General features: G+C 44.8%; 1 protein-coding gene across 1 annotated transcript in view; it reads left to right on the plus strand.

The window, feature by feature from the left end:
* The first annotated feature begins 1,418 nt into the window (after nucleotides 1-1,418).
* LOC146833817 (dimethylaniline monooxygenase [N-oxide-forming] 2-like) overlaps nucleotides 1,419-27,951 on the plus strand; it is a 602,486-nt gene continuing 575,953 nt past the window's right edge. The window contains exon 1 of the mRNA XM_085600095.1: nucleotides 1,419-1,616. The gene's annotated coding sequence lies outside the window, so the exon portion shown is untranslated. The remainder of the gene's footprint in view (nucleotides 1,617-27,951) is intronic.

The raw sequence follows: 27,951 nt of genomic DNA on the forward strand, positions 1-27,951 counted from the left end.
CTAGCGTGCGCGCAGCGCAAAGAATACACTACACTCTGTTACTCGGTTGGGCGCAAACTAACTGGCTCGCCCGTCTGTTTATTATTTATATACGCGCTCACGTCCCCAACGGGAGCGCAACCTACGAGTGTCCTGCAGCGCTCTAGCTGAAACGCTAGAGCGCTAACTGTAACAGATTGCAGGGCTACCTTGTGATGGTCAGAGATACTCAGAAAATATTGTATCCTACTAGGATGCATTTAGGTATTCTTCACCGCCTTGTAGAAATCCCAAAAAGAGACACACGGTCTAATAAACTTCCTAGATGTCCTTGTGATGGAGGGTCAGTGCAATCTTCAATGCACTTTGCGTTATTCTATGATTTTTATTGTGAAATCAGGAAACGTGTTTTATGCCCTGTCCTATTATCGAGGATTTTTGTAATCCACCAGGAAGTCTATATGTTTTTATGTAGCCTTTAGACTGAATACATCTGTCATGCTGTTTCTCTTTTTACAAGTGGTGCTATAAAAATAAGGAATACTATTACCCTGTATGATCAATTGGTGTATGAATATGACTAATTATGCTGCCATATATTGTGTGTATTCTGCTTGTCTGATACTCTGATTTATGTGCATTTTACTATTTTTAAATCCTCTTATTTTTATGTGTTTTTAAACTGTGTCTTTTATGATATAATGACATTGTTGATAGATGTATATAATTATGTGTGCTTCTATGAATATATAATCAAATAAATCTGACTTTGAGTGTTGCCTCCTAATTGAGAGTCATAAAGGGTTGTAAAGATGGTTGGAAACTGCAACGGTGGTTGCAAACCTTTGAAAAGTTACCGGAAACCCATAGGAAGTGATAACTGGTTCATAGAGGGCAGGCAAGCTGCTCCAGAGTGACTACTTCCTGTTTGGGAATTATGGTGAGCGGCCTTAAGAGGCACACATAGCCAGCCAAGGGACTACCGTCTCCTCCCCAGATGTCTTTCCAACTGGGAAACATTTTTTTTTTTAAACTAGCATCTGTTCCTTTAAGGATTCTGTGCAGCTTTCATGCAAATGTTTCTCTTTTGGCAATGTAACCAGGCACTGGAGATCTCTGGCCCCTCTCATCCCACCATCCGTACGTTTGTACCCAAGCACGGGGCTTTGCAAATTGTAACCTGTCTAAGTAATATTCCATTAGGCAGGTCGTTAATCGTGACTCCCTGAGAAAGGGAAGTGGTGCAAACTGTTTGTGCAGAAACTCAATTGCAAAGAGATAGCTGCATGCATGTCATAAATTAAATGAAAGTATTTAGTCTCCAAAACCTGTCGAGCAGGTCCAAATTAACCACGCCAATTAACTCCTTTTGCTTTTAAATAGTTGTGCTTCAAATGTGAATTAATTCAGATGCCACCAGGGCCCTGGGCAGAGGAAGGGCAGGCTGAGAGAATCCTCGCGGCTGTGCCTTGAAAACAGGGTGATCACAGAGCGGGTGAATGCATGTGCAGCTGTTCGTTTTACCACTGAACAAGACTGAGCATCCGGGGTGCCTACCAGTGACCCCCTGCAGCTTCCCTCACTGCTATATCAGTGACTAACTGATATAAGGAAGCCCGAAGGAAAGCGATTTACAGGTGCGTCATGTTTCCAGTTGAATATTAACAAAATATAGAACAAACAGGTTCTGTCGACTTTTTAAAGCACTGCAGCAAGTTTGTCCTTCTTCTTCCAAGAATTACATTTTTTTTTGTTGCACAACTGACAAGATGATGCTGTGATTCCTTCAAATGCTATAGTTATTCAAACATGTAACTTCTACAGTTAGATTGAATGCCTTTTAAGAGAGGGGTTTGTTGTGTTTTGTTGTTTCAGTAGTGTTTCTTCATTCTGCCCCCCTCCCTGCTCAGCTGCCCTGTGCTGCCTGAGGGAGTGGGCCTAGCATTTGCTGGAAGCCAGCAGCGCCTTCTCACTCAGTTCAGCCAATAGCTGAGGTACCAACCATTGAACTTGGAACATACCACTCAGCATTGAGAACAAAAGGCGAGGGTGTGTGTGTGTGTGTGGGGGGGGGAAATAACTGTGTGGATTGGGGAGAGCATTTTGATCTACACCCCTGATTCACAGTCCCTCCCAGAGAGCGCATTCGTAAAAATGTAGCAGTGCACAGTGTTCTGCTTGAGCATGCTTCTGTGTTATGTTATTGATATATGTATTGAGCACAATCTGTCTGATATTTCGTATATTTACTCCCTAGCTAAAGGCTTGTTTACTCTTAATGTATGCTCTTTCTAAATATAAATGTAATAGAATAAAATAGCCCACACTACAAACTCTAGTATCACTGTGAGGTGCTAATAAGATAAAGGAACTGTGGTAGAGAGAAACTGTCCTTGCCCAAGACCACACAGATTGATCAAGGGAGTAAATGTGGCATAGCAACTTGAGCTGCCCAGCCTTTGGTACCGGGGGCCCAGGTTTGAACATTGGCTTCAGCGCTAGATCCAACAATGAGTGATTCTCCCTGTGCCCACATCTGTGTAAAATGTTTGTGCGTAATTCCCCACTTGATATCTGCGATCGTCTCCCAATCCCTTGTGAAATGTACATTGATTCACAAGTCAAGTCAAGTCAAGTTTAGTTTATTTTGATATGGAACTCCTACGGAGGTCCACAAAAATACACACTACAAATTAAACAAGAAATACTTTACATACAATGCATAATTCTTCCCTTGTACATAGCTACCCCCTAAAGAAGACTATTATCAAACATACTGTAAGGCGTGGGAGAAAGATAAATAAATAAGTGAGTCAACACATTGCTATGGAACAAGAGGAGAAGCATTGAAACACAGCTACAATCAAATATCCAGTCATCAAAATAATGCTAGATATAAAATAGAGTTAAAGATTACCTAATAAATAGCCTAAAAAGTTTTTAAAACTTTATATATCCTATATCAGGCTATTTCATTTGGTGGGGACAAAACAAATAAACGGGCCTCATGGGCGGGATGAATATTACATTTGATAAATATTGCTCTTAAGAACATGTGCTTTGTAACTCCAAGCACAAAAATAACACATGATTAAAATCTTGAATTTGTAAATGATACATTTCACAAATTCTCTCCTCTTTCGGTATTTTATCCCAAATGCCGGTAACTTCTCTTAGGGGCAACAAGAGGATTCTCAATAAGAGTATCAACCTTCTAGTCCCGTGAGGTAGGTTCCAAGTTAAATAGGGCTGTGGTTTATTCCCCAGTGCGCTCCCACAGACATCCTCATTACGAGACTTGGGCTGACTTAAAGCAATATCTCTGACCAAACTGATAGAGGTTACAGACTTCTTTATAAACAACTATAATACAGACTTTGGCATAGGTGAGTCAGTGTTCCAGCTAAGCTCAAATGAATTGTTTACTTGTGCAAAGGACCTAAAACATGTTCATTGTTCTTTCAGCTTATCAAAGATTTCCATTCTCAAGGCAGCCCTAAGAGTAACCTCATCCCCCCAGAATATGGAATTACCCCACCTCAGAACCACTGCCAGGGATAAGATATATGAGGATAGTAAGCCAAGTTCAAGACGTAAAACATGAGGGGCAGCCAGAGAGTTTAAATTACAAATTTGGTCAGGATTGGACCTTCGGCCTTATACAATGAAAGCCAATGGTTCATATGCAGTACCTCAGCAGCTTATGTCAATGAAGGGGTGACTTTAACCTTGAAGACTGACAAAACATGGCCAAAATGGCATCTCCCACAAGTATTATAAAATCTGTTTAATGCGCCAGCCTGGGAAACAGGCCTACTTACAAAGTTTAATATGTTGTGTAGCCCCGCCCGGTTTTTGAAAAAACCTTTACGAGATATAAATAGGAATCAATCAATTCCAATTTTTCAGACCCCAACATCCACTTCAAACATCTCTTTATTCCGAGCACTTTCTTGCGGAAAACCCAGATCTTACTTTTGTCAATGTTAATTTTAAAGAAGTGGGCTTCTGCATATTTAGTCAGGGCATCCAGGCGACGTTGCAAACCAATAGGCGTTAAATCAAAGATTGCCACGTAATCCGAATATAATAGAGAAGAAACAGACATTATACTAATTCTGGGGGCATCCCCCCTCACTTAGTTCAAGACGCCAGCATTTAGAGAAAACAAAAGAGGGGCCAGCAGGCAGCCCTACTCAAACCCATTATATTTTCTAATTTTACAAGATGACCCCAGCGAACCTCCCATCAGAACTTGGCACCAGGTATCTGAATGTAATTCTTTAATAAGACCCAGAAGGTGATGTGGTATACCAAGATGAAGGAGCTTTCTCCACAGTGTTTAGCGATCCACTTTGTCAAACGCCGTGGAGAAATCAATGAATGCAGTGTAGCCTGGCATGCCTCGTAAAAGACATATTTCTCTACGATGGTCTGGAGGACCGCAATGTTGTCCAAAGTACCATGTTTCTTTCTGAAACCAGCTTCTTCGGGCAGTATAATATTCTGGTCATGGGCCCACTGTTGCAGATGACATAATATGCATTTACCAAATAATTTTCCCGAAGCATACAGCAATGCAATCTGTCTAAAAATGGATGGCAAAGTTTTCAAACCCTTTTTATACAAAGGGACTGTAACACTCCCCTTTCACGAAAGGGGTATTTTCCTGGTTGGAACACAATAATTCAACATTGGGGCTAAGAGAGCTCCCTACACAGCTAACACCTTTTTAATTAGCACAATCGGAATTCCGTCTGGACTCTGTGCACCAGATGACCTGGTGTTCTTTATAAAACCTACTACTTCACCCCCTGATGGGGGACCAAATTCAAGAAAAGAAGACTCATCCACACCAACTGTCACAGGAACAAATGGACTGTTGTTTTTATATAATAGGGAGATATAATCCACCCAATTCTTTTCTGGGATCGGAATAGGCAGAGCCTTCTGCCTTGAGTCACAATATTCCGCAATCAAGTGCCAATACTTTTTAGAATCTTTAGCCCTTGCAGCTTCCCTCATCCCAATTCATTTAGAGTCATACTCCCTTCTCTTTTCACTGAGTTTAAGGTGGCTTCTTACTCTTGATTTCCTGCTGTCGACCCATGGAGAATTGTATATGCTGTTTTCAGACTAGTCAATTAATTTCTTGATTTAATATTTTCAACGAAAATATACCCTGTTTAGACAAGCGAGGGCCAACTGATTTAGAGCTTGAATTACGTATCTCTTCCATTTGGGCCTCAAAATACTGACTGATATTAGCGTGAGCATAACCCCGATGTTCTACATAAGCCCTCTTAACTATCGAACTAACCTCAGAGATATTTTTTAATGTCCAAAAGGAACATCATTTGCTTTATTGAAGACAGCTATTGCTGGGCCAGAGTTCCCCGGCTCCAGAACCGGTAGATCGAAAGCCACTGTCATACCCACTACACTATGGTCACTCCATACCGACGGGAGGACAAATAGATTTTCACAAGCCCCAAACATTTGATAAGAGACAACCACATAGTCTAAGAGACTCTGAGTGTGAAGAGAATGAAACGTAAATTGTGCTGCTTTGTCGACAGACAATCTCCCTTCATAGCTAGGTATGTGCTCTATATGTATCAATGAATACATACATCAAGTGGAGAAACTGGGATTCTAAATAGTTCTTATGTTGAATGTGCAGTTTGGATATATTCCTTTATCATTGAAGTGAAAAGGGATGGCCACATTTGCCGGTAACTGTACAGTAAAGTGATGGTAACCAAGTTTGTGAACATTATTTTTGATGGGCCCAGCATTTTGAGGGGGGATTACCTATCATCCAATGTTTAGGTTTGTAAACATTTTACTTTAACGAAAATCCACGTTGACCATGAAAATGGCTTTACTGGTGGAATTCAATAGAAATTCTGAGCTGCCATCAGAAATATGTAAAAGAGGTCTGTGGGAAATTGGGTTAATGGTTGACTGGTGTGTGAGCCCTGGTCAAGCAGCAACCACAATCCTTGTCAGGGGCAGGCAACAGCAAACCCCAAATTAACCTGTGATCGACCCCGTGGTAGCTTGGCACACAGCAGTCAGGCTTAAGTTAGAGGCAATATGTAAAGTATTTGTGCAACACCTGAAACCATAAAACAGTGAACACATCATCAAAAAGATTCCTTAGATTAAAAATGTATAAATAAAATAAGACCAAAGTGACAAAAATCCAATCAGTAGAAACAGAGAAATACATTTTTAAAGAATATAGTGAATATAGCACCAAAAAGCACAAAGCGGCAACTCAAGATATCTGGTAGGGGTGGACTGGGACAAAGTCACACTTTAAGGCTTACCGCGATGGAGTGCAGGTCAAATACAGTTGCAATTCAAGCAAATAAATCTTAGTGTGAACGGGCCCATTTGTGGTCGCAAAAAAAGCTCAAAAGCTTGATTTAAGTGGCAGTGAGCTACACCAAGGTCCAGGAACTGAGAGGCACCTCTGGGGGATCAGGAACACACTACAGCTGGATCCAAGGGCAGGTGCTGGATTCTGGGGAGCCTTTTATGTCAATGAGGCTCACATCAGGAGGCCAGCAGACTAGCTCTCATCTGGGGTCCTGGGTTGAAAATGAAGTTGGAGGTCCAGTTATTCTTCCCCAGGCAAGAGGTCAGCAGGCAGCAGTTCAGCACAGCAGAGCAACAGTTCCTTCAAACGATCCTGTGGACTGGCAGTCCTTTCAGCAGCACAGCAGCAACACAGCAGTGCTTCTTCCTGCCAGAGTACCCACTGAAGACTTAGGGCCCGATTCACAGAACAAACTTAAGACAAAATCCTAAACTTAGTACCATTTTGGTATTCACAGAATGCACTTACTACTTCTGGTATTCACAGAATGAACGTACTACTTTTGCGATTCACAGAATAAACTTACTACTTTTGCTATTCACAGAATGGATTTACGACTACTAACTTCACGTCCGCACTCGGGCTGGAAATTCCGGCCCGGAGGCGGGGCTTCCGGGCCGGAGGCGGGGCTTCCGGGCCAGAGGTGGAGATTTTGGCCATGGTTAAATCTCCGCCACTGGCCGGAATCCCCACCTCCGGCCCGGAAGCCCCGCCTCCGGGCCCGAAGCCCCGCCTCCGGGCCGGAATTTCCGGCCCGAGTGCGGACGTAACGTTAGTAGTCGTAAATCCATTCTGTGAATAGCAAAAGTAGTAAGTTTATTCTGTGAATCGCAAAAGTAGTAAGTTCATTCTGTGAATACCAGAAGTAGTAAGTGCATTCTGTGAATACCAAAATGGTACTAAGTTTAGGATTTTGTCTTAAGTTAATTCTGTGAATCGGGCCCTTAATGTCTGAGGTTCAGTTTATACACAGTTGTGTGTGAAGTGGGGAGAAGCTTCTAGAGGCAGGCCTATGAAGTGCACAGATGCCCTGCCTGCCTGACTCATGATTAACTATAGGGGGTATGCAACACTTTGTGTGGAGACATGACGCAGCTATTCAAGTGCAAGTGGGGCTGGGCCTAGCTCCTTCCACCCATCCTGCCAGTGATAAACCCTCCAGTCACAACTAAGCTCCCCATTGTGTGAGTCTATCTAGAAGGAATACACAAAGGCCAGCAGTCATGTGACCCAGAGACAGGCTTGAGGTTCCAAAAGGCTAAGGCATGCAAATGTCATCTTCCAAAAAGTGGCAATTTCAAAGTTGCAAGTTAAAATCCGACTTCACCATAAGTTAGGATTTTAAATTGCAATTGAAGAGACACCAAACATGAAGTATTAACTATTTACCTATTTCCATTAGGAAATTACACTTATAAGATGTAATAAGATACTTCCAATGTTATCCTATGGGAGGGGTAGGCCTTGCAGTAGTGAAAAACGTATTTAAGAGTTTTCCACTACCAGGCCATGTAAAACTTTAAAGTACATGTCCTGCTTTTTAGATACATTGCACCTTGCCATCTGGGCTGTTTAGGGCTTTCCCTTGGGATGATTTATATGTATTTAAAAGGAAGGTTTGGGCCTGGCAAACGGGTACATTCTCAGGTCGAAATGGCAGTTTAAAACTGCCCATACACAGGCTGCAATGGCATGAATGAGACATGTTTAAGTACCACTTAAGTGGGTGGCACAATCAGTGCTGCTGTTATGCCTAGCCACTCACCTGAACTCCAGGTTGTTAATCCTTTGATGTTGACTGTTCCCCAATCTCTCTGAAAGTTAAATGAAGCGGCAAGAAGTGAACACAATTGCCGATCCACAAACTTCTCGGGGAAAGGGAGATTGGATTGAGAACCAAGAGAGATAGAAAGACTGGATTCTGCTCGAATACTTCTGGCGCTGGAATTGGATTATCTCTAGGGGGTTTTCGGAACTCTACAATGTGGGATCCTCTAAGGAAGGTTCTGAACTTGTAAGTTTCATCTCGAAAGAAAGCACAAGTAATTACTAAATGTCATGCGCCCACTAGACTGTCTATATTTTGTTCCACTTATTAATATCCTACCAGGTTTATCTGAAAATACGCAATCTCTCTTTGATGAAGGCAATCAGTTATAAATGTTAGCATCAAGCTTCTCCAGCAATATATCTCTACAACACAAATGTAATGATGTTAATGTTAGAAATGGCGATTTCTGGTTGGCTAGGGCTTGTGCCAAAGCCAGACAGAAACCACCACTCTAGTCAGGGCTGGGGAGTTACACGCCAAAGATAACCCCTGCTCACCCCCTTGGTAGCTTGGCACGAGCAGTCAGGCTTATCCCTGAGGCGATGTGTAAAGCGTTTGCGGGCGCACCCAGCAACAACACCCAAGGCCCACCACAAAGGAAACTCCACACAAGGTATTCTATAAAAATAGCCTTTGTATTATACACAACACATTAGATAAAAACACACACTCTACAATGTGCCAACAGGCACGGGCAGAATTTACAAGGGATCATATATACAGGGGACAGGGCCACATGGACCACTGTCAGGAATTAGCACTTAGAACATAACACAAATCACCAATAGTAAACGTAGAACATAACACAGTAACTGTAGAGCACAACCAGTAACTACTGGCGCACTAATGACCTCAGCGTCATCACACTAGCATCAGGTGTAAAACCTATCCTGCATCTATCACAGGGGCATAAATACATTATGCACATTCTCAGTAGTCTAACGCATTAGACCTAACCACCTAAGTATAACTACTCTAGGGGCGTCCATAACACAGGGAAGTACATTCTCCCTACCATCAAACTGAAAAGGTAAAACAACCTCCTAGGCAGTGCTAACCACATTTAGAGGTATGAAATACAGGGAGCGCAAAATATACTATACACCGTACATTTCCTAGCACCAAAAGCATGAACACAGGGTGCGCAAAACATACTACACCGTACATTTCCTAGCACCAAAATAACATTATAGTCCAGGTTGCGCCAAAACCTAAACGTAGCAGCTGCCCACTACTTGCTGGGCAGCTGGGGACAAGAACAGGGCCTAAACGCTGCAGCTGGCACTAAGTGCTGCGCAGCTGGGAAGGCAAATGAAGCAGGGCTCTCATCAGCCCTTCAGAAAAAACTGCGCCAATCCTTGGAGCCCTCTAGGCTCTTGGAATACTGTCCAAACGTTGGAGCCACCTAGGCTCTAAAACGACATGTCCCCCTGGAGCACACTGGCTCCTGAAATCATTATGCCCCAGCGTTGGAGCCGTCTGGGGCTCTAAATCGACATACAGGCGCCCTCCGTTGGAGCCTCGTGGGCTCAAGAAACAATTAGGCTTGTGGGAGCCAGGTAGGCTCGCGAAACAATCGTGCCCAAGCGTTGGAGCCTCGTGGCTCTAGAACAATTGGCCCCCAAGTCCCCCTAGGACTTCTAAATATCACATGGCCCCCAGGTTGGAGCGCCTAGCGCTCAAAACACTCATGCCCCCGACTTTGGAGCGTACTCGCGCTCTGAAATAAGGATGGCCTCGGTGGAGCCTCACAGGCTCTTCAACGATGTGCCCCGTCGTTGGAGCGCGCCCCCCCTATCGGGGGGGGCGCTCAGGACATAGGCCGGTCTGGGACCGGCACCCACAACATGGAAGATAGCCCCTACTCACCGGGGCTGTGTGATCGGACTCCTTCTGTCTCCTCTCCCTCCTGCCGGCAACGCGGGGCTCTCCCTCGCTCTGGGGAGCCCCGCCTCACTCCTGGCGCCGGCACTCTGCTCATCGCCCGGTCCCTCTTCTGGGACCGGGACTTCGGCATGGAGCCTACGGGGCTCCGGACGTCTCCTCCGGCTGCCGGGGCGTGCGCGGGACTTCCTCTGCAAAACCGGAAGTCCCGCCCGCCGCCAGGCACCTTCTCGCCTGACTTCCGTTTTTGCCGCGACTCGGGCCGCAGCGGTGATTTTCAACAGGCGAATCGTGGGGTAGGCACCCGCAACGTAGAATAAAGATGAAGCGGACATAAGCGGGGTGGGCTCCCGCATTGATCACGGCAAAGTCGCGGGGTGGGCACCCGCATGAATTAGGAAGTCGAGACGAAGACGCAGGGTGGGCACCTGCATATATTTAACAACATAAAGCGGAGTAGGCTCCCGCTATTAACGACCAAATAAGCGGGGTGGGCACCCGCGAAAGCACGCAACATGGGGAGAATCCCTAAGCTGGGGATTCCCTCTCTCCTGCTCTCAGCAGCGCGACGCTGCACAGCCCCAGCTCCTCCTACGGGCAACATAAAGCAAGGTAGCGCTCCCAGGGCGCTAGAAGGCTGCACCAAGCCTTGGTAAAGCAAAAGGACCAGCAAAAAGGTCCCCACGGTCCTGAGGGCATCCAGGGGGCAAGGTAGGGCCCAGGGGCCAGCACACAGGGCCCTCCAGCAGGGAGGTAGCCCCCATGGCGGTCCCTCCTGGGCCCCACCAGCAGCCAGCCCCCCTCTGTCAGGCTCCAAGAAGAGAACAGTTTCTGTGGGGACACAGCCCCATTTTTATACAGCAAGCCCCTTTGTTCTGGGTTCAGGGTGAGGGGGAAAACCAGTCGCAGCTGGTTGGGGAGCACCCTTGATGTGCTCAGCCCCTCACTCTATTCATTGGCAGGGCTAGGGTCGTCAGTCGCACCGCAGGGGGCGGGGCCAGCATTGTGTGTGGAAAACCCTGTCCTATTCAGGACCCAGGTGTACTCCTCCCACCCATCTAGCTGCTGATCTCCCCATTCACCACTGGGTGACTCATCCTGACTCTGGGGAATCCCTAGCCCGTCACATGACATGCCCAGCCAATCACGCGACAGACACACTGCACACAGAAGTGCCCACTTCTAGAAGTGACACTTCCACACTAGGTACATGCACGCCGCACACATCATCGCGCAGCATTCACTCCCACGAGTCCGCACATACCAAACTCGGGCCTGCACACCCCACGCATCAGGAACTACTAGGGACACATACATTCCCCATGCATTCCTATGGGAGGGCAGGCCTATCTCACCACATGCACTCAGAGCACGCACGCACTTTACCCTGGGACACAGGGAAAGTGCGCAGAAACCAAGAAAATCACCACACCAAGTCACCAATAAAAAGCAAAAAGTTCAGGGGTGAACCTGCCAGAAGGGCCAAGTCCAACAGTTAGGCACAATTAACGATTGTCTACTAACATCATTAAAATATTTTACAACACAAAAATGATTAGCATACCTGGCAGCTGTTTTCCAGCAAGCGTATACATTTTGATGATCTAAAATAATAGACACATAATTGATGGACGGAATGCAGAACAAATCAAAACATTCACCCCCAGTCAAGAGATCTGGGTTAAATTCATCATTGTTTTGCTCACCATGGCACCCCAATTTAGACCTGGCCATATGCAAATCAGTCTTGACCCTGTGCCCCATGGGAACAGTCCAGCCCGAACTGCCAAGCCAGGTCCTCCCTAGACCAGAAACAAGCATGCTAGGACCAGTTTCGGGGTTTCACCCCTCTTCAGCCAGGATAGCTTGAATCCAGTGGCACAGTGAGCCCGGGACCCACATCTGGGCTTACCCGGCGCACATAGGGCGAGGAAGCAAAAGACACACAATTGATGGATGGAATGCTGAACAAATCCAAACATTCACCCCCAGTCAAGAGATCTGGGTTAAATCCATCATTCTTTTGCTCACCATGCCACCCCAGTTTAGACCTGGCCATATGCATATCAGTCTTGACCATGTGCCTCATGGGAACAGTCCAGCCCGAACTGCCAAGCCAGGTCCTCCCTGGACCGGAAACAAGCATCGTAGAACCGATTTCAGGGTTTCACCCCTCTTCAGCCAGGATAGCTTGAATCCAGTTGCACAGTGAGCCCAGGACCCACGTCCGGGCAAACCCGGCGCTCTTAGGGCGAGGAAGCGAAAGACACACAATTGATGGACGGAATGCAGAACAAATCAAAACATTCACCCCCAGTCAAGAGATCTGGGTTAAATCCATCATTCTTTTGCTCACCATGCCACCCCTGTTTAGACCTGGTCGTATGCAAATCAGCCTTGACCCTGTGCCTCATGGGAACAGTCCAGCCCGAACTGCCAAGCTTGGCAGCTCAGGCTGGACTGTTCCCATTGGGAGTAGGGTCAAGATTTGCATGTGGCCGGGTCCAAACTGGAATGGCATGGTGCGCAAAAAAACTATGGATTTAGGCCCAGATCTCTGTACTGGGGTGAATGTATGACATTGTTCTGCATTCTGTCCTTCAATTGTTGTTTTTGCATTTGTCACCCCATGTGGGATGGGTATGCCCAGACGTGGGTCCCGTGCTCTCCATGCCACTGGAGTCAAGCTATCCTGGCTGATGAGGGCTGAAAGCCCGAAACCGGTCCTAAGATGCTTGTTTCCAGTCCAGGGAGGACCTCGCCTGGCAATTCGGGCTGCACTGTTCCCATTGGAAGCAGGGTCCAGACTGATTTGCATATTGCCGAGTCCAAACTGGAATGGCAAGGTGAGCAAAAAAACTATGGATTTCGGACCAGATCTACATATTAAATGGTACATGATAAAACCTGGGGCAAGATTATGAAATAAGCGACATACTCCTGCTGCCTACAACAACTGCAGGTCCACTTGTAAGATCTAATGTACAGGTCCTGGGCACAGGTAGTGCCATTTGGGACTTACAAGTAGATTAAATATGCCAAGTGGGTATACGTCAATTCTACTATGTTTTAAGGAGAGAGCACAAGCAATTTAGCACTGGTTAGCAGTGGTAATGTGCACAGAAACCCAAGGCCAACAAGATCAAATTCAGTAAAAGTGGAGGAGCGAAGGCAAAATGTCTAAGGATGACTATGCAGAAAGGGCCAAGTCCAACAAAGTCTTACTCTTCCCATTAAGATGTCTAGAACTATGTTTTAGTCAATGATAAAGTGTTTTGAAATGCCCTAGTTACATATCAAACACACATTTAAAGGGTTGGGCTTGCCTGTTTTATTGTATTGTAGATGTAGTACACTGTAAAAGCACTTTGAGGACAGGCAGCTTACTATTTAGTTGATTATGCTTGGATGGAAAGGCCTGGGTTTGTAGTTTGACTTTTCTGGATGACTTTATTGAGTTGTGCATGATGACCAGAGTTGTATTATTATTCTGTGATATATTGTGTCTGGGCCTATAATGGAGTAAATAGGAGTGAGAAAAGGGATGCTTAAGCTCATCAGGCATTGTTGTATTGCGTAGGGAAGATACAAAGAAAGCAGGTCCCCAAATGCTTGAGATCCCCGTTAATAAACATTATAAATCAATGAGATTAACTGGTTGGTGTATAGATGCATTGATACATATTTGGGGCCATCTACCCAAGAGAGTAATGAGCATACCTACAGAGTGTAAACACCCACAATTTTTGTTAATATAATTGCCAGTCTTGAATCATTATAGTACTATAGCTGAAGGTATTTATAAAACACAGATTATGAGGCCTCCATAAAGGATTCCAGTGAAAAGTGTTTATTCATGTGTTGAGTAGTTTCAAGTATTGTTCACATATTGTTCACACCCTTTGATGGCACACGTTAGGGTTTTCTTTAAGGCTTTAAGAAATAACATCCCGATGGTAGTGACAGGCGTTGGTAGTTATGACGACGTCACTGTTGTATGGTGAAGCTGGTTAAAGGTTAGCTGTTAAGCTAGTAATGATTCCTGTGAGCCTGTAGTCTCATGCATAACTACAGGAGCCATCAAATGTTATAGAATCTCGTAGGGACACAGCATAAATGAGTAGGGTGTAGTGTAGTGTGGGGTGAAAGAGAGGGCACAAGTCTCTGTGCCATTGGCACTTTTGACTGTTTCTCCACCAACACATTAAAGCTGTTATGTTGCACACCTATATACTGTCATCCCACTCAAAAAACAAAATGTACTGGTTCGAAATGGACATCACAATTTTATGAGCAAAGGCCTGGATTCTGACAAAGCCAATGAACTTTTATGAGAAAGAGACCAGGTGTGAGATACACAGAAACAATAGGTACCGTCAATGATCGATCTTTCCTGTCTGTTCAACTTCAACAATTGGAAGGGCGCACTGTGATTGGTGGACAGCAATTATAATGAGAAGGGGCTTTTGTTGGGTTCTGGGCGGCGGGTGACTCGGCCAGCCCCAGGATGCTGCATGCAGGCCCACAATGCTGCAACGAATGCGAGGTACAGCCTGGTCATGGCTGGCACAGAACTGCCAACACTCTATTTATTCATGCCCTCAGTCAGGCATCTGACGGTAGGCTGAAGATCTCTAAGGGGTGCTTAAGTTTGTTTAAAGGCAGGGGTGCAACTAGACTCAAACTTCAGGGAGGACTAACACATGGATTAGTGGAGGGGAAGACATCATAGAGATGAATCGAAATTTCTTGTGGGGGCTCTTCCATTTTTTGATGCAGTGCGTAAAACAGTGAGTCATTCTTTGAGACTACATCTGGCAAATAGTGCATGTTAAAGCACACTGGGGCAGTAACATTATTCTCAGCATAACATGATTTTCAGGCTCTCAAAGAATTGTAGCAAAGTGAATGACACATGTTTAATTTTAATACATATTAGGCCAGTAAACGTGGTGCAATGTGATACACCAGATTCTATTTTACTAAACATTCTCTGGCAAATCATACACTCCAAACACTCTGGGCCAGTTGTAGCAACCTAACCAGTCTTAAATTCTATTTCAAGTTATTTGAGCATCCTTCCACCAAAGTAAGGTTTTCAAAATTAAAAGCAAATAATTCAGATGATGCACTTTTATTTAGTTATTGCTCTGTTCATGCTTCATTTACCTGCACACAATACTTTTATTTTATTTTCTGAATATGATGTTAGTATAGTAAAGAGCTTTGTTGTTGTTTGGGGGAAGCTGGCACATATCCCAGCTCTATAGCACATAGAATGTTGAATATATATTATTTGGTTCTTTGTGACAACTCCCACCAAATATTTTCGGATTCAAACTGCTTTGGTAGTCATTTATCAAGAAACACTGCTCATGTTTGATAAGATTTGCCCTAACATACATTAAGGATAGAAGCACACAAGCTTGATTATAGATGATACCCCAACATCACACGTGGGTGTCAACCTGGGATTACCAAGGGTAAGAGATATTGACCTATTTTTCCATTTGGTGCTCATGTCATTGCACTCAGTGTCCCTTACCTAAGTGAAAGGATCAGAAAATAATCAGAGCTTTAAAAGTCTTATGTATTTTCTGCATTCCAGTCCCTTTACCTAGCCACTGGGCAGCAAATAAGTAGCTGTTGTGTAGCTATGCATAAGTAAAGGGGTCAGCCTTTGATGCCACTACAGCTGTTGCTGCCATTTCAGTGAATAAATGCCATGGCAGCACAGGGCTGAAATCCAACCCTGCAACGTACCCCTGAACACAAATGGGAGCAGAATATTAAATAGTAATGACATTCTTGAGAATAATTTGCAACAGTGTTTGAAGAATGAGAACGTGTTTACTAATAACAATGTTTGAAGATTTCTATTGAATTCTTGTGTGAAGCAATGACGTATGAAATAAGACTTCTTGGGGTGAAAGCTTAGTAGCAGTATGACGAAGTAATCACAGAAACAACTTTTGATGATTAAGACTATCGTCTAACAAGGATGATGAGGCTAAATTAGAACAATTGAAAAATATTTTGGAGCAATAATAGTGTGAGAAATAGAATGGGCTTCAGACAAAATAGTCTCTACTTTGTTGTGGCAGGCAGGAAACTGGGCTCAGTTGATAGGCCCTGCAAAACTAATAAAACCTCATTTGAGGTAACATATTGGCTAATCTGAGCAGGAAGCAATTTCTGCGGAGACTAAAAATACTTTCACTTAGTATTTTTCATTTTGAGCACTGCCCCTCCTTCTAACATAGCCTTCTGCCCTGTAAACTATTGCTGAAGACAAGAAATCTTTAACCATGCTGGCCTCTGTCCGCAAAGAGGCATCTCTCCCATCAACATTTTCTCTTGATGTTTCCTCAGCTAAGTGGAACTATTATAGGTAGTCCAGAGTTATGCCTTGAGGGCCGATGTAGAAGATGGGCAGCTCCTGCTTTGAAATGCCTCTTCTTGGCCTGCCCTAGAATCTCCTGCTCTCAAAATGCTTGGTCAGATGTTTCTCTTTCAAACCACTTTTCATTACCCACAAGGGAATCTAAACAAAGATTCACTGATACACACAGACTATCAGTCTGGCCTCAAAACTGGCATCCTATCCCTCACTTATTTCCTTCAGGAAGCTACACACTGATAGCACTTCCTTCTCTGTCCACAAAGTAACATGTTAAAACTCACTCCCTGCAAAGATAAGAAACATCTCAAACCACCTCAGATTCAGGAATGTAGTAAAGACCTGGCATTTCCGTAGTCCCAAATCCTAACAACTACACATAGTTGAGCCTGTCACCAAGGTACTGGTGGTAGGGAGACAGCTACACCCCTCCCGAGCCCCCATATCATGGAGGGCGGACCGTTCCGGCGGCCTGGTGGCTGGGGAGTACACCTGCATGGACCTATGAGGACTGGAGACCGACGGCTGACATACGTGCTGCCGGCCCCGGTCTACACTTTGGATTCTGGGGCAGATGCACAGGGGGCAGCGAGGTTCGAGAACTGGAGTTTTTTCACCCTCCCCGGGTCTCCCCCCTGCTTGGCACAGCGGATTGTGTTATCCGGTCATGTCCGGCAGCAATGGTTCCGTCCTGACACGGCCTTGCAGAGGGCTTTAGCCCAGGTTGTGAAGCCCTACGCTAGAGCAGACTGGAAAGTCGGAAAGCATTAGGAGCTTCACCCTGAGTCTGGCTAACGTGACCCACGCAACCAGTAAGTTAACTCCCTGGTTGACTGTACCTCCCCTCAGGACATCATCTGTGGCACTGGCATTCATCTACAGCCCTCGGCTGGGCTGCTATCGTGGGAGCCACAGATCCTGTTTGGGGTATCCTAATTCCAATTCCATACCCTGACATAATGGGTAAACCCAGGGCGGAGGAGCCACATGCCCCATCGGGGATGCGACGAGCCAGACCCCTGCAGTGGGAGACACATGGTTGATGGAACTGAAGCCCACGGATCATGCAAACCTCACACATCGGTTTGAAGAATCAATGGCGGCAGTTCTGGACATTAAATTCACGTGGGGCCCTAAGATAGATACACTTTGCGTGGATGTTGGCTACCTGCTGGAAGACCATAAGGAATAAAAAGGCAGAGTAGAAGAAGCTGAATCATCGCTGGCCTCCCTGCGCCCTACGGTGGCTACAATATCAGAGCAAATCAGATCGCTGCAGAAAGAAGTGGATTATCTGAGGGGCAGGGTGGAAAATGAAGAGGGCAGATCCCGCAGGAACAATGTACGCGTTGTGGGACTCCCGGAACATGCCGAGGTTCACAGTATGGATCTTTACCTAGAGGCCTGGTTCTCCAAGGACATTCCTAAAGGTAATCACTCTAAATTTTTCTCCACTGAAGTTCCCACAGAGTGCCGGGAGATCCCCCTCGGCCTGGCAAACCTTCACACCCTGTGGTTGCGAGCTTGCTCAATTATCAGTACAGGGATCATATCTTGCAAGTAACAAGAACCCGTGGCCCGTGGCAGATAGAAAATGCTACGGTCCATATATACCCGGACTACACGTTGTCAGTGCAACGTCGCAGATCATCCTACTTGAACGCCAAACGGTGCCTGAGTAGGCATGAAGTTCAATATGCGTTGCAATACTCCGCCACACTACACATCTGCCATAAAGACAGTACTACCATTTGCCACTACCCTGACGAGACGTGGTCCTGGGTGGAACAAAATGGGTTTACCAGTGCTTCAAGCTCACTGCTGGCGACTTCCCACCACCGAAGAAATAGCGCATCTGCACATAGAAACTGTAATAAATCTCAGTTGCAGTGTCCCACCAGGTCTTAGGCGGCCGAGGGTAGGGAACAGGCCATCAGACAGGCAGATCAACACAGCAAGCCGAATTTGCCTGCTGGTTCAGGAACTGAAATCAACACCGCCCCAGATCATGAGTATCAGCTCACAGAATCTCAGCATTCAACACTGATGGGAGCTGGCCCTGCAGTGACACCACAAACAGTAGATGACCTTGGATGACTCCCTCACACTCGCTCCCAGGGTACTTATGAAGTACTCAATGAAACTCTCACTATTGAAACTCGCCCTGGCGCAGGCGACTCTGGAGCCATTAACATTTGTTGGTACCACGCATGTGGCGAGCATGCACAACTAAGGCGGCCATCCTGCGAATATCCGAGCAGTACTGCTACACACCCACGTAGATGAAAATTGGCTGATATAGAATTGTTATGACTTCATTTTCTCTCACTACTATTATACTGTTTTCTTCTACACAATTTCTTTTCCAATATTTTCCATTCTCTCATAAGTTTGGTTGTTCAATATTTTGTCATTATGCATCTCAGTGCAAATGGCCTTTTGCCTGTTGGCAAACTGGCCTGGGCGGGGTGTTGGGTATGGTAATGGTTTTATATTGTTTGTACATTCCGCTATGACATTCATCATGCTACAGTACTACCATAATGTCCCGCAAACCGCGCACAGTGCAGGGGGAGACTGGCGGCCAACAGCTGCATCATCCTGGCCGGCACACACCCCTACCAATAGTGGCCCCTCATTTTTTAGAAAAATAAATAGATGCCAGACAATAACTATCTACTACTCACTTGGAATCTTTGGGGATTAGCTGGCTGTGCCAAATGGCATAAGGTTTATCAATACTTTCGGACACAAGATCTCAGTGGCCCTGCTCCAGGAGACACACCTCACACAGCAAACCCTTGCGTCCCTACACAAACGCTGGAGGGGCACGACAGTGAAGACTACATATTCGGGGCACTTTGATATGGGTGGCACCTAAGACACCACTGCATTTACTACACACCAGGACAGATCCACACGGTTGATTTGTGACCCTAGAGGGACTTCTGGATAGCTGCCTGATCGCACTCATCTCATTATATGCACCTAACTCCGGGCAGGTAAATTTTCTACAAACAATGACCCTGTCTTTATTAAGTGAGCCGACAGCCCTGACTTACTGGGAGGGGAGCGTTTACAACTGTGCGCAAGACCTAACCTTAGGTAGATCACGTCCACCAATCCCAGGTGCAAAATCCATAGGCCTGACATTACACATCGAGAACTGGGCCAGAGAGATGCAGCTGCTCGAAGCCTGATGCAGTAAACACCCTACAGCGTGCGTTTACTCACATTACTCACTGATGAAAGACTTATACACCAGAATTGACGCAATATTCTGCTCAGCGTCTGCCTTATCCAGAGTAACCCAAGCAGAATATTTGACCGGCACGCTGTCGGATCATAGTCCCCTGTAAATACACCCGGCCTGGGGCACATAGAGAACTAATATTCCAAGGTGGCGTCTGCCCTTGGAGGCACTACAGGATGCACCAGTACGCACCTCTATATTGTAATCTATCAACACATACTTTCAAACCAATGCAGGTACAGCCACATACGCGGGTATGAAGTGGGATGCATTCAAGGTTGCACTTGCGTGGCCTGGTGATCAAAGCTGTATATGGTTCCCGCATGACACTTTTGAATGCACTTCAGGACCAAGAGTCTGAAATAAAACATTGCAAACTCCTCGCCCCCACTGACTCACATGTTGCACCTGCACAGGCCAAGGCCTGCTCAGCCTATAAAGAGTCACAAGACAAGTTATGGGCATTAGACTACAAACATTTCACCCAGCAACACGCAGAGGCAGGCAGGACACTGTCATGGTTGCTCAAAACGATTCTACACAGCCTCCAAACACAGCCATACGCACACTGCAGGGAAATTTGGTAAACACACAGGAGAAGATCAATGACTCATTCTACAAATATTATGCCTCCCTCTACAAAGCACCACAACTTATCATTTCACAAGACATTCTGCACTTCCTGACTCGCACTGCCCTGCCACAGATAACCCTGCCTCAATACGAGTCCCTTGAAGCCCCCATATCTGTGGCAGAGATCACAAAAAAATTGTTAGCAAGAAATAAAGCACCAGGGGCAGATGGTTGGCCATCAGAGTTATATGAGACATATGATGATTATCTTGCAAACCACCTGTGTAGCGTATATCAAGAGGAGTTCGATCGTGGCACACCATCCCTTTGGGAAGCAAAATTGGTGGTGTTGCCTAAACGGGGAAGAGATCCACTATTAATGGGCTCATACCACCCTTTGTCGTTATTTAATACCGATTATAAGATGCTTGGCAAGATACTAACTGATCGGTTTCTGACACTGTGCAGCTGCTAGTCCATAACGATCCGAATGGGTTCATACCAGGAAGAAGTACTGGCTTAAACTTACGTTGGCTTTTTAAATTATTAAAATGGGCACGATCAGAGATGGTAACACCTTGCTTCCCCTCTCTAGATATTCAGAAAGAGTTCAATACTTTAGGCTGGGAATACTTACTGGCAGTTCTAACGAAATTCGGCTTCGGTCCTAATTTTCTTTGATGGATAAAGGTACTATATGCAAGCCCGCAGGCCAGAGTTAAGACAGGGCACATTATCTCCCTCTCTTTCACTATTGAGCGCGGCACGAGACAGGGGTGCCCGTGGACACCTGTTTGTGCTTGCCATGCAACCCTTAACAGGTGTGCTCCATAACCACGTTCTGGATTGGGGCATCCAGGCATACGCACAATGGCATATCGTCTCCCTTTATGCGTACAACGCACTGGTTTATTTATGGGGCAGATGGGAGGTCTTGCAGGGCCTAATGCGGGTGCTGGACAAGCATGCCCTTGTATCCAGCCAGAAAGTGAACTGGTCTGTGGTGTTCCCAATGCAGCCTCTCTCAATGATGCAGAGGCACAACTTGTCAGCCAAGCCCCTCACGTGGGTTTTCGACTCCTTCAAGTACCTAGGTGTTCAGATGTACCACTCTCAGACAGATGTGTTGGACGGTAATTTGGGCAAAGTCATCGCCAGAGCTCGGCCCGCGCTCCCATTCTGGACCAGACTCCCTCTATCCCCTATGGGATGTGTGGCTATTGAAAAGATGCTGCTGCTCCCAAGACTCCTCTATCACTTTGCCAGAGCTAGGGTAGCCCTTCAGAAATTATATCTTCCCCTTTCAGAGGGCAGACTAGGAGCGCCCAACAACGAACATTATTACGCCGCCGGACAGCTCCATTGGCAAATGAGAAGGTTGGTGGGCGGCAATCTTGCGGAGCTTCACCTCTGGGCGATGCGACTCCGTAGACCTGCTCTACTGCAATGGTTATCCAGCACTAAAACAACACTACGGTGGATGCAGTGTAATTTGCTAATGTTGGTGGCATGGCAAAACTGGATGAGGTATGTTCTGCCTGGCCGACAGCCCTCGCCATATGCCCCTGACCTCCCCCTCAAGCTGTTGCCCGCTACCTATACCTGCCTCAAGAGAGCAGAGTTGGAGGTGTGGCACACTGCTGGGCTGGACACATGGGGAGATTTGTTCGTAGATTCAAACTTATGCGAGTTCGAACACCTGATAAATGACTGTGGAGTGCCACCGGGCACCTTTCTGCTCTACACAATGTTAACGCAACGGCTCCAAAGGGCATGGAGGAATACACATACTGAACCTATTATATCCCAGGTCTTATAAACACTACTGACTCATGACCGAAGCAGAAAGGCTGTCACTACATTGTATAGCTCCCTTAGGCCCAACTCTACTGCCCTGTTGGTACCTCTACGGGAATACTGGGACACCGCCTTTGCAGTTAGTATAACGGACGGGCAGTAGACACAGTGTATAGGCTATCCCAAGTGTATATCAAGTAATGCTAGACTGAAGTATACACAATTTAATTATCTCCACCACATCTACCCAACCCCGCACAGACTGACCTGTATGTACCTTACCTCCTTGGACATATGGCCTAGGTGCTTGTCCGGGTATGCCACATTCCCCCACATGGTCCAATTGTGCCCTCAATTAAGAGCATTTTTTAATGGTATAGCTGAGATTCTATCTGAAGCGTCGGGCACCCTGATGGCACCTCAAGCTCTGCACTTTGTGCTCGGTGTCGCTATTATGATTACTTGACAGCCAATCAAGACTGTCTCTGCTTATCCTTACGCTTTTTCTAATATATGATTCATTATCTATAATATTGTCAATGTGATGCGGTGGAGTGACATTGTACTTTTTCCTTTTTCCTGAAAATCAATAAAAATATTCCAACAAAAAAAAAGATACAGACTTTTGTGTTCTCTGCACCAAAACATACATGCTCTGTTATTTACATGGCACTTATCCCCCAGTAAAGTTTTTCCCAGGAACATTTTGGCAAGGGAAACCTGGTGAAATGTACCTGTGAAAAAGGTTGTGGTGGTGGGGCTTGCAAATTGGGTATGTGTTGCACCTGGAGTTACCATACATTTCGAAATTAACTAGACCAAATATAATTGGGGGCTTCAGCCACTTATGTTCACTTAACACAAAGTTTTAAGCATGGTACAAAGGTGGTCAATACAAACTACAACACTTAAAAAAAGATATCTCAAATATTTTTGAAGAGCATAATTGATGGTGCGTTTAAAGCTGTAGCTAATTCTAAATGACTAACTACTACTCCACAGCACACAACATAATTAAGATATCCGCAAGTACTGTGATTTTCAAAAAGCAAGATAACTGATGCCCTTCTGTACTTTTGTGACTTTTTTTTATATGATTTCTAGTACCCGTCACATTGTAACCCTAGCCTGGCTTGAAAACTGTTTAAGTTAAATATATAAAGTTGTGCTCTATATTACACGGGCTGCAAGATATATCATAGTTTTGCAGGATTTGGTTAGCTATTTTATCAATCCCAGAATGGTGAAACAGTAAGATGCCCTTGTTGGAATTCGAATTCCAATCCATGTCTGGAGGGCTTTGAAAGTAAAGTTGGTTGAGAGACTGAAGGTACAAGCCATGCTCGTGACAGTTGCCTTGCTCTGGCTCACCTTGAGGTCCTCTTAGACCCTTAACACCAAAACGAGCATAGCTTGCTTGAGACTTTTCATTGCCACCCACACTCTGCCCTCATGCAGCAAGTGACCTTTGATGAAAAACAAGAAAAAGTAATATGCATCTAGTGTCTGTAATTCATAATGAGAAACCAGAAAAATTGAGTTCAATCCAAGCTTCCCTGCTTGATTAAATGCTGTGATTCTAGGCAATATTTAATTTCGCCATACCTCCTTTTATTTCATTTTAGAACATGGCAGCACCTTAAAAATACATCTTATATTTGATTTAATAGTCTATACTGCTTCTACGTGTATAATAAGAATCTAGGCTACATTTAAGGTGCATATGACAACTAGCTTGCCTCTTAGGGGCCTATTTATGGGATTTTGGCATAGGGCACTGCAGCAAGGCACGTTGCTGCGCTGCCCTACGCCACAGTAAAAGGGCAAAAATGCATTGTATGTTCCCAGTATGCAGTCTAGTGCCGACACAGACACCCTTGCACCACGGTGCAAGGTGCCTCCATTGCATGCAGGATGGTTTTTGTGCAGGAAGGTGTCTCCTATAGGCCAATCAAAGCGCTGCTGTTAGCAATGATGCGATTGGTCTGAGCACCATGGTTCAGTGCTCACATGGGGAGAGGGAGCCTGTGCATGTTCTCTACCCAGGCTGTGTATTACAGCCCGGTGGAGAACATGCAAAGTGAGCCTGACTGTTTGGCCTGCCAAATGTGTTTCAGCGTGCGCAATGACATTCGTTTCATTTATTTATTTATATACATTACTGCGGTCGGCCGTGATTTGGCGTTTACTACCCCCCGCCACACCGGCACGCGGCTCTCCCTCCACGAGCCGCTACTGACCTGAAGAGGAGAGAAATTCATTGCATCCAAAGCAAAAAAAGTTAAACATTAAGAGATCCCAATGCTAAGGCCTTTGGTCAACTTAGTGCGGCAACCATTTCAGTATACGTTTTAAAAGCATGATTACAGATACATGTAGAGTTATAATATAAACGTAAAACACTATTCCAATGGATATATTTTCAGTTACAAAATAAATGTAGAATATTATTTAAGTGAATATGCAGATATATAAGAATTGACAATGTTATTCAAACTACACAACTGCAGATATATGTGAGAACTTCAATTTGTTGTTACAGTAAGGGAAAATGTTATTATGCACACTTGTACAAATGTCAAGATTACACAGTAAATGCACCTTCAGTGTCTGTTCAGGTGCACTACAAGACATTAATTATGTTATATTACAAGTACATGAGGCTATAGGTACACATATATGTTGCCTAACTAATTATGGAAGGGAGGAGCTAAAAATATATGCTGCTCCTATCCCCCTTCCGATGGTTGATAAAGCCATCACAGATTACAATCTGATATTATCAAACGGACATCCATAACCTTGTGGTTTTGAGCATCTTCACCTTCAATCATCCAGATGTTTCATATCATCATAATATCTACCTTGACTCTCCTCTATCACCAAATCTGCTCTCTTCATCTTTACCCCTCCTCTAACTTGTGCGTACTTGTATCCCTTAAAGATCATAAGGAGGAATATTACACAAAGAGCAATTATTGAAAAGGGTTTTAAGATAGCACCCAGAATTCTAAACCATTTGCCTACAGCAAAGAATCCAATCCCAGTGGCATCCCAAGCACCTGTTGCTTCAAACACTTTCCCATATTTTGTCAATCCAAATATATTCTGAATATATTTTCCAGATGCTTACTTTCATCTAGGATGTAAATACACTATTGCTGAACTTTCAGCATCCTACAGACTCCGCCCTCCTTTGTAAGTAAAAGGTCTAATACAAGTCGGTTTTGTAAAACCATACACCTTATTGCATCTATCTCGTTATTTACAAGTAATAAATACTTTGCAATACTAGCAGCTAATTTATCCACTATTGTAGACAACTTTCTAATTTTCAGATCATTTAGAAGTACTACAGACCGGATTATAGCACCAAAATAATCTCCCACCACTTCCGCTGCTCTAACACCTCATCTAGCTCTATGTTTTGTTCCCATACAGGATCATTAAACTGTTCTACATGGTGAATCTTGGGAAAACGATACCAAAGTTTCATGCCATCCCTGAGGAAGTTTAAAATATGCACACTGTCCACTAATAAATTACACTCCGGGAAATACAGAATCCTGTCCCTCCAAGAAAAGACCATTATTCCCCCTCGAATCAAAAACATGTTCACATTCACTCTGCCCTCAAAATAATGTTTTGAAATAATTTTGATCAACGTGCGCACACCTTTCCTTTATGTTGCCAATCTAACTTCAAGGTGTGCAAATTTCTTTTCACCTCATGTTCAATTTTTTCACTACTCTAACTTTGGTGTTTCTTAAGATCCTTATCAGTTACAGATTTCAACTCTAGATCTCTTCTCCTATCTTCCAGTAAGTTCAAACATTTCTTCTCCACATCTGACATTGAACATGGCTATGTGCATAGGTAGTGTCTAGTGATTGAAGAGGTGAAAAATTTGCCTGCAATCACGGTACCTTTGAAATAGGAATTCTTATTCACATGTTTGAATATAGGGACTTCTCAAAAAACAAAATAAAAATTTGAATTTTTATTTGAAAACTACCCTGTCTATAGAATAGGCCCTGTAGAAGGTTGTAAGAAATTCCATATGCCATATGTCAAAGGAATGGGTTGATTGGTTATGTCCTCTGCAGCAGATGCAGGCAACTGAGTACAGACATAACAATATCATGCATTCACAGTGTCAGCGTATTCATAAAGCAATCTAAAAGAAGCTTTTGAAGCAGATCTCCCCTTGATAGATCTGTGTGCAGTTTCTTAGCCCCCCACAACTGTAGGTCACTATCAGCAGGATGTGATGCAGTAGGGGCAACGGTTGAGGTAGTGGGGCAACAGTAGGCTTGATCTCTCCTGACCTATATGTAGCTGAATATAACCCTGTAAGCAATATGATTAGTACTACAACTACAACAATTAGTGTGCCTGCTATGATATATCTATGCCTGTTAGTATTAGAATTGGCTTCCATTTCTTTGTTTGAATCTAAACCTTTGGGTGGAATGTGCAGCTTCATAGTCTTTTCTGTCGATTTCCACCTGTGCAAGCAGTAAAATCAAAGTTCAAATAATATATAACACGAAAATGTACAAAAGTCTTCGTGACTGTTCTTTCTTCCTTACAAAGTCTATTTAAATGACTATAATAATAAACTGGTAAAGTTCACTGACAATTAGTACCAGAATAAAGTGTTTAAGTTCATCAACTAGGACAGGGAACTTATTGGCATCCAGAAAAGGATATTCAGCCACATCTAGAATAAATTGTCTCAAGGTACTCAATTTATTATACTAACAAAGGAAGTTCAAACGTAAGATCAAATTGGAGCTCAATCTCCCAAAGTTTCAGCTGAATTTTCACAATGAATCCAGAAATCCCAGAACTCATTCTCTCTGTCATTTGCAAGGAAATAAGTCCTTTTAGGGGAAGAGTTCCTTGTTCGCTTTTCCGTCTATCAGATCGGAATCCTCTGGGATGGCCCAGAGGTCACCTTCTCCCAGCGGGGCCAGTCTCCTCCTCTCCTGCCTCCTCAGCCAACATTCTCCTGTAGCCGCTCGTGGTTCTACAGCACTAAACTCTTCGACGGGTTCTGAATCTGGTTCAGTCACAACCACAGGACTGGCCCCTTCATTTTCAGCTTCAACAGCCAACTCCCCAGGACCCTCCTAATGCTGAACAAGTGCTGTTTGAGATTCTTGCTGGTCCTCAAAAGTTTGACTAACCTGCTCCCATGGCCTCTCAACCACCACTGGTGCTTCTGGGAGAGATGCTGTTATATCATCAAGAGAACACAGAACTCGGCGAGTGTGCGCATCATGCACCCAGTTGTGGAGACCTCGGCAGTTCACAGCAGTCATGGTGACAAGGATCACCTGAAACAACCCACGCTAGCGAGGCTCTAGACAACTCTTTTGCACATGTTTTTCACCAGGCCCCAGTCACTGGGGCTGAGGTCATGGCACTGTTCCTGGTGAGGCAGGGCTGCATCGGCGTCTACCTAATGAGACACAGAATGCACCACATCAGCCAGTCCTTTTCAGTAATCAAGTATCAGATCATCAGTAATGTTCAGAAGCACAAATGCAGGCACAGCTGGCAATGTTATTGCCTTGCCCATGATGATCTCATGGGGTGACAATTCTGTCCATTAATCAGGTATGCTGCGGAGACTCATCAAAGCAAGCAGCAAAGCATCAAGTCACATCAAAGACACAGAAGCACACCTGGATTTCAAAGTCCCATTAACCTGCTCCACCAGACCCTAACCCTCATGTCTGGAACTACAATACAGTCTCTGTTCAACCTGTAAAGCAGCACACAGCTTTCTCAGGATTTCATTGTTAAAGTGCATGTCTAGGGCAGATTCCAAAGAAGTC

The sequence above is a fragment of the Triturus cristatus genome, chromosome 4_2 (assembly GCF_964204655.1).
Source record: "Triturus cristatus chromosome 4_2, aTriCri1.1, whole genome shotgun sequence".
In the NCBI taxonomy this organism is placed as follows: domain Eukaryota; kingdom Metazoa; phylum Chordata; class Amphibia; order Caudata; family Salamandridae; genus Triturus; species Triturus cristatus.